This window comes from Rhinoraja longicauda, chromosome 39, assembly GCF_053455715.1.
Source record: "Rhinoraja longicauda isolate Sanriku21f chromosome 39, sRhiLon1.1, whole genome shotgun sequence".
NCBI classification, from domain to species: domain Eukaryota; kingdom Metazoa; phylum Chordata; class Chondrichthyes; order Rajiformes; family Arhynchobatidae; genus Rhinoraja; species Rhinoraja longicauda.
In genome coordinates this window covers 6,512,943-6,525,969 of record NC_135991.1, presented here as the reverse complement: position 1 = coordinate 6,525,969, position 13,027 = coordinate 6,512,943, and the positions used below count along the sequence as shown (strand labels likewise).

The window sequence follows — 13,027 nt, the reverse complement described above, 5'->3', positions numbered from 1 at the left end:
TCCCCACTCATTGCTTTCTGTCTGTCAACCAATTTTCTATCCATGTCAGTATCCTACCCCCAATACCATGTGCTCTAATTTTGCCCACTAATTTCCTATGTGGGGCCTTGTCGAAGGCATTCTGGAAGTCGAGGTACACCACGTCCACCGGCTCTTCCTGTCAATTATCCTAGTTACATCCTCAAAGAATTCCAGAAGATCAGTCAAGCATGATTTCCCCTTCGTAAATCCATGCTGACCCGGAACGACCCTGTTATTACTATGCAAATGCTCCGCAATTTCCCCTGTTTCTGGACTCCCACAATATCGGTTACATGTTTCCCTCCTCTCGCGTGTCCAATCCCTTAATAATCTTATATATTTCAATAAGATCCACTCTCATCCTTCAAAATTCCAGCGTATACAAGCCCAATCGCTCCAGCCTTTCAACGCACGACGGTCCCGCCATTCCGGGAATTAACATCGTGAACCTACGCTGCATACCTTCAATAGCAAGAATTTCAACTCCTGAAATTTGGAGACCAGAACTGCACACAGTACTGCGGGTGCGGTCTCACTGGGGCCCTGTAGAACTGCAGAAGGACCTCTTTGCTCATATACTCAACTCCTCTTGTTATAAAGGCTAACATGCCATTTGCTTTCTTCACTTCCTGCTGTACATGCATGCTAACTTTAAGTGACTTATGAACAAGGACACCCAGATCTCTTCGTGCTTCCCCATTTCCTAACCTGACACCATACAGATAATAATCTGCCTTCCTGTTCTTACCACCAAAGTGGATAACCTCACATTTCGCCAAATTAAACTGCATCTGCCTTGCATCTGCCCATTCGCACAACCTCTGCAAGTCTCCCTGCATCCCCACAGCATCTTCCTCAGAGTTCACACTGCCACCCAGCTATGTGCCATCCGAAAAATTGCTTTTAATCCCTTCATCTAAGTCATTAATGTATATTGTAAATAGCTGCGGTGCAAGCACCGGGCCTTGCGGTACCACACGAGTCACTGCCTGCCATTCTGAAAAGGACCCGTTAATCCCTACTCTTTGTTTCCTGTATGCCAACCAATTTTCTATCAATGTCAGCACCCTATCCCCAATACCATGTGCTCCAATCTTCCCCACTAATCTCCTATGTGGCACTTTATGAAAGGCTTTCTGGAAGTCCAGGCACACTACATCCACTGGCTCTCCCTTGTCCATTTTACTAGTTACATCCTCAAAAAAATCCAGAAGATTAGTCGAGCATGATTTCCCCTTTGTAAATCCATGCTGACTCGGCGCGATTCTGTTGCTGCTATCCAAATGTTCCGCAATTTCTTATTTTATAATTGACCCCAACATCTCCCCCCCCCCCCCCCGGATACAGATCATCTGTCCCTGCGGATTTATCAGCCTTCAGCCCCATCTGTTAACCCAACATCATTTCCTGCCTAATGTGAATTTCCTTCAGTTCCTCCGTCACCCTAGGACCTCTGTCCACAGGTACATCTGGGAGATTGTTGGTGTTTTCCTTAGTGAAGACAAATCCAAAGTATCTGTTCGACTCGTCTGCCATTTCCGTGTTCCCCATAATAAATTCACCTGCTTCGGTCTTCAGGTGACCCACATTTGTCTTAACTATGTTTTCGGGGGGCGTGTCCAATGTCTGGCTGAGTAGACATAACTTTTCAGCATTCCCGAGAACAAAGCCCTAAACTACCAAAAAAAGACGCACTAAAAGAATTCAAGTACTTTAATTTAAAGTTAAAAGTATAAAGAACGTACTGATGAACCCCAAGAAAGAAAGGAAGGGAGCACAGCTGCCACTGAAGCCAAGAAATCCACCGGGGGAATCAAGAAAGAAAATCGAAGGTAGGCCTACAGCCACGACGGAGCAGGGGCCTGGATTTGATGAGCTCTCAGCAGGCGCAGAGGCATGGCCCTCTGGTGGCCGAGAGGCTCAAGTTTCGGAATCGAGTGAAGATGAGGGAACCAGCAGAGAAAGTGGAAACAAGCAAGAACGGGATCAAGAAGATTCAGAGATTAAAATTAAAGCGATGTTTGAAGAAATTATTAAAAGGCTCAAGAAAATGGAAGGAGCTCACAAAGTGATGGAAAAGGAAGTGAAAGCATTGAGGATAGATAATAAGGAACTGCATAACGATAAGAAGGAGCTTCATAAGGACAATATCGAAATATATAAGACTTTGAAAAAAATGGAGGGGGACTTTCAAACAGTGATAAACAGAGTGGATAATATAGAAATGGAGAACAAATTGTTAAAATCCAGAGTGGAAAGAAATGAAGATAGTATTACTGCTGCAACAATTGAAAGCAAAAAGATCGTGGAAAAGTTGGATGCCTTGGAAAACTACAGCAGGAGAAATAATGTTAAAATTGTTGGCTTGCCAGAGGGAGTTGAGGGGGAAGACCCAATCAATTTTTTTCAAGATTGGATAGTGACTAGTCTTGGAATAGATAAACAAGGACCGATGGAAATAGAAAGAGCACATAGGGCTCTAAGACCGAAACCTACGAATAATCAAAAGCCAAGATCTGTGTTGATTAAATTCTTAAGGTACCGAGATAGAGAATTGGTCCTCAAATCAGTCGGAATGAATATAAGACAGGGAAAACCAATAGAGTATGAAGGTACCAAAATAAATTTTTACCCAGATATTAGTAATGTCTTGTTGAGCAGGAAAAAAGAATTTATGGAAGAAAGGATATAAGTTCATTTTACTGCATCCTGCTACTTTGAAGATCATGATCAACATTGGAGAAAATAAATTTTTCAAAGACTTTGTCAGAGCACAAGAATTTGCTGAAGAATTGCCATCGAGAATTGGTGAAGAAGATCCGTGAATGAATGATTATTAACAAGATTTGTATACTACAGAGGGGATCAATTGTATTAAGGATAGTTAATTTTTAGAAGTACTTGAAATATCGGGGGGGCTGGAGAATATGCATGCTCTACCATAATCATGGGCACAAGTGTGGTGTGGACCACACCTCGTATAATAGAGGGGGGTAATGTTGTTAATTTATTTATTAACAACATTAGAGGGAGGGTTTACTTTTCTTTCTTTCTTTTTTCTTTTCTGTTTTTGTACCTGGACGATGGAAGGGAGTACACTGAAATACGGCACAACGTAAATATTCGAAGAGGTAACAAGGTAAGGAGGAAGGGAAAAAAAAAAAAAGATTGAATGGAGAATAAATTAAATTTTTTAAGTTATAATGTGAATGGGTTAAATGGACCGATAAAAGGGAAGAGAATTTTAACACAGATGAAAAAATTGGAAGTGGATATAGCTTTCTTACAAGAAACACATCTAACGGAAAAAGAACATCAAAAGTTAAAGAGAGATTGGGTAGGAAGTTTGGTAGCATCTTCTTTTAATTCAAAAGCAAGAGGGGTTGCGATCCTATTTAAGAAAACGCTACCAATTAAGATACAAAATATTGTAAGTGACCCAGTAGGTAGATTTATAATCGTACATTGTCAAATTTTCTCAGAATTGTGGACTTTAATGAATATATATGCACCAAATACAGATGATGAGAAGTTTGTGCAGGGTACTTTTCTAAATCTAGCGGAAGCACATGAAAATATATTGATAGGGGGAGATTTCAATTTTTGTTTAGATCCAGTAATGGATAGATCATCAAGGACAACGACAAGGACAAGAGCAGCGAAGATAACCTTGAATTTAATGGAAAGTTTAAATTTAATAGATGTTTGGAGGAAAAGCCATCCCAAGGAAAGAGATTACTCTTTTTATTCCAATAGACATGATACATATTCTAGAATAGATCTATTTTTGATTTCAGCTCAATTAAGCGGTAGAATAATACAAATAGATTACAAGGCTAGATTGTTATCGGATCACTCACCATTATTAATGAAAATTACGATGTCAGATAAAGAACAGGCAGTGTATAGATGGAGACTCAACTCTTTACTATTGAAAAGGCAAGACTTTTGTGATTTTATTCGAGGACAAATTGAATTATATTTGGAGACAAATTTAAATTCAGTGGATGATAAATTTATTGTATGGGATGCAATGAAGGCTTATTTGAGAGGCCAAATTATAAGCTACTCATCTAAGATAAAGAAAGACTATAGGAAGGAATCTGAAAGATTAGAAAAAGAAATCACTGTATTAGAAAAAGACTTACAGAAAACTTCTTCAGATACAAAAAAAACACAACTTGCAAATAAAAAATTTCAATACAATACATTACACACTCACAGAACTGAAAACTAATATTACGAACTAACCAAAGATATTATGAATTAGGAGAAAGAGCCCACAAGGTATTAGCATGGCAACTGAAAGAACAAATATCAAGAACAATAAATTCAATTAGAACAGATCAAAACATTATTACTTATAAACCTAGAGAAATCAATGAGGTATTTAAGCAATTCTACACTAATCTCTACCATTCTGAATCTGAAAAGGATGAAATTAAGATAAATAATTTTTTATCCAAGATACGATTACCAACAATCTCTAATGAGGAGCAGATGGGACTAAATGCCTCCTTTACTTTGAGAGAGGTGGAGGAAGTACTATATTCTTTACCAAGTAATAAATCTCCAGGGGAAGATGGTTTTCCGCCTGAGTTCTATAAAAAATTTAAAGAGTTGTTGTTACCACTATTTATGGAAGTGATACATCAAGCGGAGAAAACATCTACATTACCAGACTCCTTCTCATTGGCAATTATAACTGTAATTTTAAAAAAAGGGAAAGACCCTTTAAATGCATCTTCTTATAGACCAATATCATTGTTGAATGTAGATTATAAAATAGTTGCTAAACTTTTAGCAAGGAGATTGGCAGAATATTTACCGAAGCTGGTCAAAGAGGACCAAACTGGATTTGTCAAAAAAAGGAAAATATCTGATAATGTAGCAAGATTTATAAGTATTTTACATTTAGCACAGAAAAGAAAGGAATTGAGCGTAGCTGTTGCTTTAGATGCTGAAAAGGCGTTTGACAGGTTAGAATGGGATTTTTTATTTAAAGTATTAGAGAAGTACCGAATAGGAAACAGTTTTATTAACTGGGTAAAAGCTCTTTATAAACAACCTAAAGCCAAAGTGGTGACAAATGGCCAATCTTCTCAATCATTTAATTTGGAAAGATCTAGTAGACAGGGATGTCCCTTGTCACCGGCTTTATTTGTATTGGCCATTGAACCTCTGGCAGAGCTAATAAGATCAGATTTAAATATTAAAGGATTTAAAGTTAACCAGGAAGATCACAAGATTACTTTATTTGCAGATGATGTCTTAATTTGTCTTACTAGACCATTGGAATCCTTAAGAAAACTATATTCTAGACTGGAAGAATATGGGAAAGTATCAGGATATAAAATTAATAAAGATAAAACTGAAATAATGCCTCTTGTTGAAGGCAATTATGATCAATGTAAAAGAGAAAGTCAGTTTAAATGGCAAAAAGAAGGCATTAAGTTTTTAGGAGTGAAAGTAGATAATAAGTTAAATAATTTGTATAACTTAAATTATAAACCACTAATAAAAAAAATAGATGAGGACCTGAAGAAATGGATGAATCTTCCAATTACATTGATAGGGAGAGTTAACTGTATTAAGATGAATATTTTTCCGAGGATACAGTATTTATTTTCAACACTGCCTATACCTTTGCCAAATAAATTTTTCCAAGAATTGAACAAAACTGTGAGGAATTTTCTTTGGAAAGGTAAAATGCCAAGAGTGTCTCTGGAAAAATTAACATGGAAATTTGAATTAGGTGGATTGCAATTACCAAATTTTAAAAATTACTACCTGGCAGCGCAAATGAGTTTTATTTCATCCTTTTATCAAGAGGGTGGAAAAACAGCATGGGTTAAAATTGAAATGGATAAAATAAAAGAGTCTTGTCCAGAAGAATTTATATATAAATGGGAAGCGAAGATATTAGTTAAGGATAAAGAGTCACCCTTGCTAAAACATTTAATTAATACATGGTTGAAAACAGTTAAAGTTAAAGATAAAAGATTTTTTTTAACAGCTAAAACTCCATTAGTAAAAAATGGATTATTGCCGTTTGCTTGGAATAATCAAATACTACAACTCTGGGAACAGAAGGGTATTAAAAATATAGGAGATTGCTATGAAGGGAATATCTTTTTGACATTTTCTCAATTGAGAAATAAATATCAAATTCCAGGGAATAGTATTTTTTTCTATTATCAATTACAATCTTTTTTAAGGGAAAAGTTAGGAAATTCAATGTCTCTATTTCAGATTAAAGGAATCGAATCCTTGATTCAGGGTAAGGGAATTAAAAATTTTATATCATCAATGTATAAACTACTACAGATAGCTAGTCCAAAGATAGGAATTAATAAAGCAAGACAAAGATGGGAAACAGATCTTAATATTATTATTGATGAACCAAGTTGGGAAAGACTGTGTCTAGATATTATGAAAAATACTATTAATGTGAGGTATAACTTAGTGCAGTATAATTTTTTGCAGCAACTATATTTAACCCCGGAAAAATTAAATAAATTTAAACTAAATTCAACTGAAAGGTGTTTTAGATGCAACCAAGACGTGGGCACTTTTATACACTCTACTTGGGCATGTCAGAAGGTAACTCCTTTTTGGCAAGACCTAAAAAAGTTTTTAGAGCAATTGATGAATAAGATTATACCAATGGATCCAAGGTTGTTTTTGCTAGGAGATACAAAAGGAATAACACCAAAGCTAAGTCTCGATAAACATCAGGAAAGATTTCTCAAAATATCATTAGCAGTAGCCAAAAAATGTGTTGCGGTTACATGGAAAGAACAAAATGAAATAAGATTCGAAAGATGGCATGCAGAAATGCGGAGTTGTATCCCATTAGAAAAAGCAACGTATAATCTGAGAAATGGATACGACTTCTCTTTGAAGGTGTGGAACCCATTCATGGCAAAGTTAGGATTAAGAATAGGAAGTACTTAAATTCAGGATTGCCTTGTTACCTAGCAAGAATTTAGAAAGAAATTACTCGGAAGTGACCCCCTCGGGACTCCAGGTTTCTTTCTTTCTTTCTTTCTTTCTTTCTTTCTTTCTTTCTTTCTTTCTTTCTTTCTTTCTTTCTTTCTTTCTTTCTTTCTTTCTTTCTTTCTTTCTTCTGCTTTTTCTTTTTCTTTCTTTTCAACTGAGGGGTGGGGGGGGGGGGGGCGGGGGGGTGGGGTTAGGGGAGAAAATACAGAACAATACGTGTATAATCGAAGTTATAGGTTAGTGACTATTGTTTACTATTGTTTACTATGAAATGTATAATGTATAACGTATGGGTTCTGTTAAAACTTAAATAAAATATTTTTAAAAAAAACAACATATAAAAAAACTATGTTTTCCCTCTTCACATACCTAAAGAAGCTTTTACTATCCTCCTTTATATTCTTGGCTAGCTTACCTTCGTAACTCATCTTTTCTCCCCGGATTACCTTATTAGTTTTCTCCTGTTGCTCTTTAAAAGAGTCCCAATCCTCTGGCTTTCCGACCATCTTTGCTGTGTTGTACGTCTTCTCCTTTATTTACACTGATAATTCTTCAGTTCTGTCCATACTGTTTCTACATCTCCTGATTCGATGTCACCACTTGCAAGGGACAGAATATCATTCCTTACCAACAGAGCGACAGTACCCCCTCTGCCCACACCCGTCTGTCTTTTTTTCGATAGGTCGTATACGCCTGAATATTCATCTCCCAGCTCTGTTCCTTTTGCAGTTATGTCTCTGTAAGTACCACAACATCAAACGTGTTAATATCTAACGGCGCCTCAATCTCATCCACTTTATTTTTTATACTTCGCGCTTTAACATCGGTATTCACCTCACCTCTCACACCGGAAAATATTGGCCCTGACCTTACCCTCATATCCGTTCGAGAACTTTCCTTCCCGTTAACTCGGGTGTCTTTTGCAACTTTTCGTGTAATCACTTCCCCTTTAACTCCATCTTTATATTCCCAATTTGTCAACCCCACCCCTCCCACCACACAATTTAGTCTTCCTGTTTCCTACTATATCTTATCTTTCTCCCGCCCCCTCTCCTGATATCAGTCTGAAGAAGGGTCTCGACCCGAAACGTCACTCATTCCTTCTCTCCAGAGATGCTGCTTGACCCGCTGAGTTACTCCAGCATTTTGTGTTTACCATATTTAAAGGTACTGCCGTTCGAAGAGCAGAGTTTACGGGGGGATATGCACAATATGCAAAAATGCAGCCTATCCAAAGTCATATAAAGCTGCGAAACAACTTCCTGTCGCTTATACGCTGCGCCCCGACCAAGCATGTGCGGATATTAATAAAATAATACAACAGAGGTTAGTGTCCAATTAAGAATGGGACGAGCTAAACTTCTGCATTGACCAACCCAGCTGCGGAGAACTTTGTGGGTTGGGCTTAATCTATCATGTAATCTTCAGAAATGGAAACTTGAGCAAAAACATTTAGCAGAAGACGGTGTTGGTGGTGCAGCGTTACAGTTGCCAGAGACCCGGGTTCGTTCCTGACCACGGATCCTGTCCATGCGGAGTTTGTAAGTACTCGCTGTGACCGCATGGGTGTTTTCTTGGTGCACCGGTTTCCTCTCACGCTGCAAAGACTTACAGTTAATTTGATAATCGGTAGAATTTTAAATTTTACCTAGTGTGGAGGATAGCGCTAGTATACGGGGATCGCTGGTCGGCGCGGACTCGGTGGGCAGAAAGGTCTGTTTCCGCGCTTTATATCTGAAGTCTAAATTCTAAAGAAGGTAAAAACGAAAAGTGAAAGATTTAATGCGAACGTTTTAGTACGAACGGAGGGATTAGGTTCTCACGAACAAGATTGTGGGCACGTGGGACGAACTGCCAGAGGAAATAATCGAGGTAGGTACAACAACAACATTTAAATAAATCGAATACGTCGCCAAGATTTCAGCCATTCGAAAGAGGGATCTGATTGCAGGTTTAATTCATGAGTTCCTGTTGTCCGGTTGATGTGACGACGAGTTGATCATTGGGGGGGAGGGGGGGGGGGTCGCTATAGCGACTATTGAAACGCCCAATAAAGCGTTCGTCCGACAGCCGAGATGCGGACGGTTCCTTGCGCGGTTCGAACAACAGATCGCCGCGAACCCTTTGTTGCGTCACTCGCGCTGAGAACCAATCGGCGTTCACTTTGCCTTTGTCCGCGCGTTCCACGACAACGGTTGGTTCGCTGGCGGCCAATCACAGTCGGCCTGGCTGAATGGAACGTTGCATCGGGCGGGGTATAAAGGGACGCGTTCGGCGGATGCGACACATTGTCTGGAGCTGCGAGACCAGAAGGAAGATCATGGTGGGTTCTCCCGGGGCTGGTCGGTGGGGCATCGTGTCAAATCGGTACGGGGGTGGGGGAGCCGGGATACCACTAGAGGACCCGGTACGAAGAACCTGTCGACAGAGGATTTCCGCGATGACCACGCAAATCCAGGCGCACACTGTGGAGTTCATGTTAGCACTCGGAGCCAATAACCGTGCGAATAACACTTTCATCTCTTCCCCCTTTCTTCCACCGCCCACCCCCTCTCTCTCTCTCTCTCCAGCGTGAGTGTATCTCCATCCACATCGGACAGGCCGGAGGCCAGGTCGGCAATGCATGCTGGGAGCTGTATTGCCTAGAACACGGGATCCAGCCGGACGGACAGATGCCCAGCGACAAGACCATCGGTGGCGGCGACGACTCCTTCAACACCTTCTTCAGCGAGACGGGGGCGGGAAAGCATGTCCCGCGGGCGGTGTTCTTAGATCTGGGGCCCACGGTGATCGGTAAGCTGGTAGGGAGAGAGTGTTGATATATTATGTCTCAGTCCCTCCCCGCTACGTGCCGGGAGGGGCGTTTGCGGCGCTGGTTTGATCTCCGGTCTGTGCTCCCCACTACCCATAGACGAGGTGCGGACCGGTACATACCGTCAGCTCTTCCACCCCGAGCAGCTCATCACCGGCAAGGAGGACGCGGCCAATAACTACGCCCGGGGCCACTGCTCCATCGGCAAGGGGATCGTGGACCTGGTGCTGGATCGCATCCGGAAACTGGTAGGTTTAGTTTAGTTTAGTTTAAAGATAAAACGCGGAAACAGGCCCTTTCGGCGCGCCGTGTCCGCGTCGACCAGTGATCCCCGCACATTAACACTATCCTACACCCACTAGGGACATTTTTGTTACATTTACCAACCCAATTACCCTACATACCTGTTGGTCTTTGGAGTGTGGGAAGAAACCGAGGATGTCGGAGAATACCTACGCAGGTCACGGGGAGAACGCACAAACTCCGTAGAGACAGCACTCTGACAGTCAGGATCGAACCCGGGTCTCATCCCTTCTGTGGCATGTAATGCCACAAATTGACAACTCTCTTGGTGAAAACGTTTTTTTTTCTCATCTCTGTTTTAAATGCCCTCCCTTTCATTCTTGGACTGTGACCCCTGGTTCTGGACTCCCCAACATTGGGAACATATTTCCTGCATCAAGCTTGTCCAGTCCTTGTGTAATTTTATACGTTACTGCAAGTATTTACATACATCTAAAGCTCTGCCTCGTCAATGGTGTTTTGGTCACATAATCACAAAACCCAATCAGATTGGTGACACAAGACCAACCACCTACACAGCCGTGTTGACTATCCCTAGTCAGCCTATGTCCATCTACATGCATTCCTAACCTGTCCCTTAGATACTTTGTCGCATCGTTCCGACCACAGATGTTAAACTAAAACTACAGATGTTATGCTCCGTCCACAGATGCTAGACACCTCCCCAGAGCGTCAGTTTACCCCTGTAACACTCACACTCACCCTCACACCTTTCTCCCTTCCAATGCTCTCTGCTTTCTCTGCCCGCAGGCCGACCAGTGCACCGGACTCCAGGGGTTCCTCATCTTCCATAGTTTCGGCGGCGGCCCCGGCTCGGGCTTCACCTCCCTCCTCATGGAGAGACTCTCCGTGGACTACGGCAAGAAGACCAAGCTGGAGTTTGCCGTCTACCCGGCGCCGCAGATCTCCACCGCCGTGGTCGAGTCCTACAACGCGGTGCTGGTCACCCACTGCACCCTGGAGCACTCCGACTGCGCCTTCGTGCTGGACAACGAGGCCATTTATGACATATGCCGGCGGAACCTGGACATCGAGCGCCCCACCTACACGAACCTCAACCGCCTGCTGGGCCAGGTAGTGTCGTCCATCACCGCCTCGCTGCGCTTCGACGGCGCCCTCAATGTGGACCTGCTCGAGTTGCAGACCAACCTGGTCCCCTACCCGCGCATCCACGTCCCGCTGGTGACCTACGCGCCCCTGATCTCGGCCGAGAAGGCTTACCACGAGCAACTCTCCGTGTCGGAGATCACCAACGCCTGCTTCGAGCCGGCCAACCAGATGCTCAAGTGCGACCCCCGCCAGGGCAAGTACATGGCGTGCTGCATGCTGTACCGCGGGGACGTGGTGCCCAAGGACGTCAACGCCGCCATCGCCTCCATCAAGACCAAGCGCTCCATCCAGTTCGTGGATTGGTGCCCGACCGGGTTCAAGGTACGTGGAGATTTTGCACTATTCCACGCGGCAGAGGCTTGACCCAAGCCCGGGTCTCGCATTGGGCTGTGATGTCTACCACATCCAGACAAGCCGGTCCACGATTGCAGAAACCAAACCGAGGGTCTGGGTTCTGAACATCCATCCAGGGAAGTATTGATGGTTTCTGGGAGATGCCTGGCCAACGGGTCGCGCCGGCATCTGGATAACTAGCAGCGCTCTCCCTAGGTTGAAAGCGCAAATCTTTATTTTTAGTCAACGTCCAGTATCATTGGGCCCATCATGTCCATGCTGGCCCTTCCAGTAGTTCTATTCTCTCCTCTCACTGCTGTCCTTGTAATGCTCGTTCAGTCCCTGATTTTGTTTGCACTATTCCGCCATGCGACCTGCCAATTAACCTGCTCCCGCCAATTAAATTGCTCTCTCCCATTTGCGATGGGCGGGAGGCGGCATAGCAAGATAGCGGAACGTCGGAGGTTGGGATCGAACCCGGGTCCACAGCGCCCTGGAAGAGCTGCTTTCGTGGAACTCCAGCCCAAGCGGGAACCATTTGCGATTTCTAGAATTTTATTGGCCATTGCGCGGCTCCGGCTCCTTCCAATGGAAGAAGCAAACTGGCTATCGCTCGGTAAAAGGAGCACCGATTTGTCTTTCACCACTCACCCTATGCAAGCCATTACTCCATCACCAACATGTTTGGGTCGCGTCTAGTAACGTGACAAAGCAACGGAGGTCTGTTTCTATTAGGTACGTCACTCTACTTCCACCTACCGTGGCAGATGCATCTTATCTTGAATGCGATCCTTTCTATGCAACCGCACTAAACGCTGTTCTTCTCCCCTTGCAGGTCGGCATCAACTACCAGCCCCCGACGGTGGTGCCGGGGGGCGACCTGGCCAATGTGCAACGCGCCGTCTGCATGCTGAGCAACACCACCGCCTTCTCGATGGCCTGGACCCGCATGACCCTCAAGTTCGACAAGATGTACGCCAAGCGGGCTTTTGTCCACTGGTACGTGGGGGAGGGGCTGGAGGAAGGGGAGTTCCAGGACGCGCGGGAGGACATGGCGTCGCTGGAGAAGGACTACGAGGAGGTGGGCATCGATTCGGCGGATCTGGACAAGAAGGGGGAAGAGGAAGAGTGAATGTATTGTCTGTCTTGTATGTCTAGAAAGATTCATTTATTTTTGTTACTACGGTTGTAAATCTCATTTCCGAAATTAAACATATTTATGACTTAGTTTGGTATTGCGTCTTTCGTAGAGACACAATTGCTTAATGTCTATAGGTTCATACCGTTCGGCCCAATACCTCCTCATCTCTGCTATCGTTTTGCCCACGTTTGGCGCATATCACTCTAACGAATTCTTCGTCATGTCACTGCATAAATATATTTTAAATGTTTCTGTACCTGCCGCTGTGAGATCAACTGCATCCTCGTTCCATTTGCCCACAACCG

General features: G+C 43.0%; 1 pseudogene; it reads left to right on the top strand.

Moving 5' to 3' along the window:
• The first annotated feature begins 9,499 nt into the window (after positions 1-9,499).
• LOC144611058 (tubulin alpha chain-like) lies at positions 9,500-12,713 on the top strand (annotated as a pseudogene).
• The last annotated feature ends 314 nt before the right edge of the window (positions 12,714-13,027 follow it).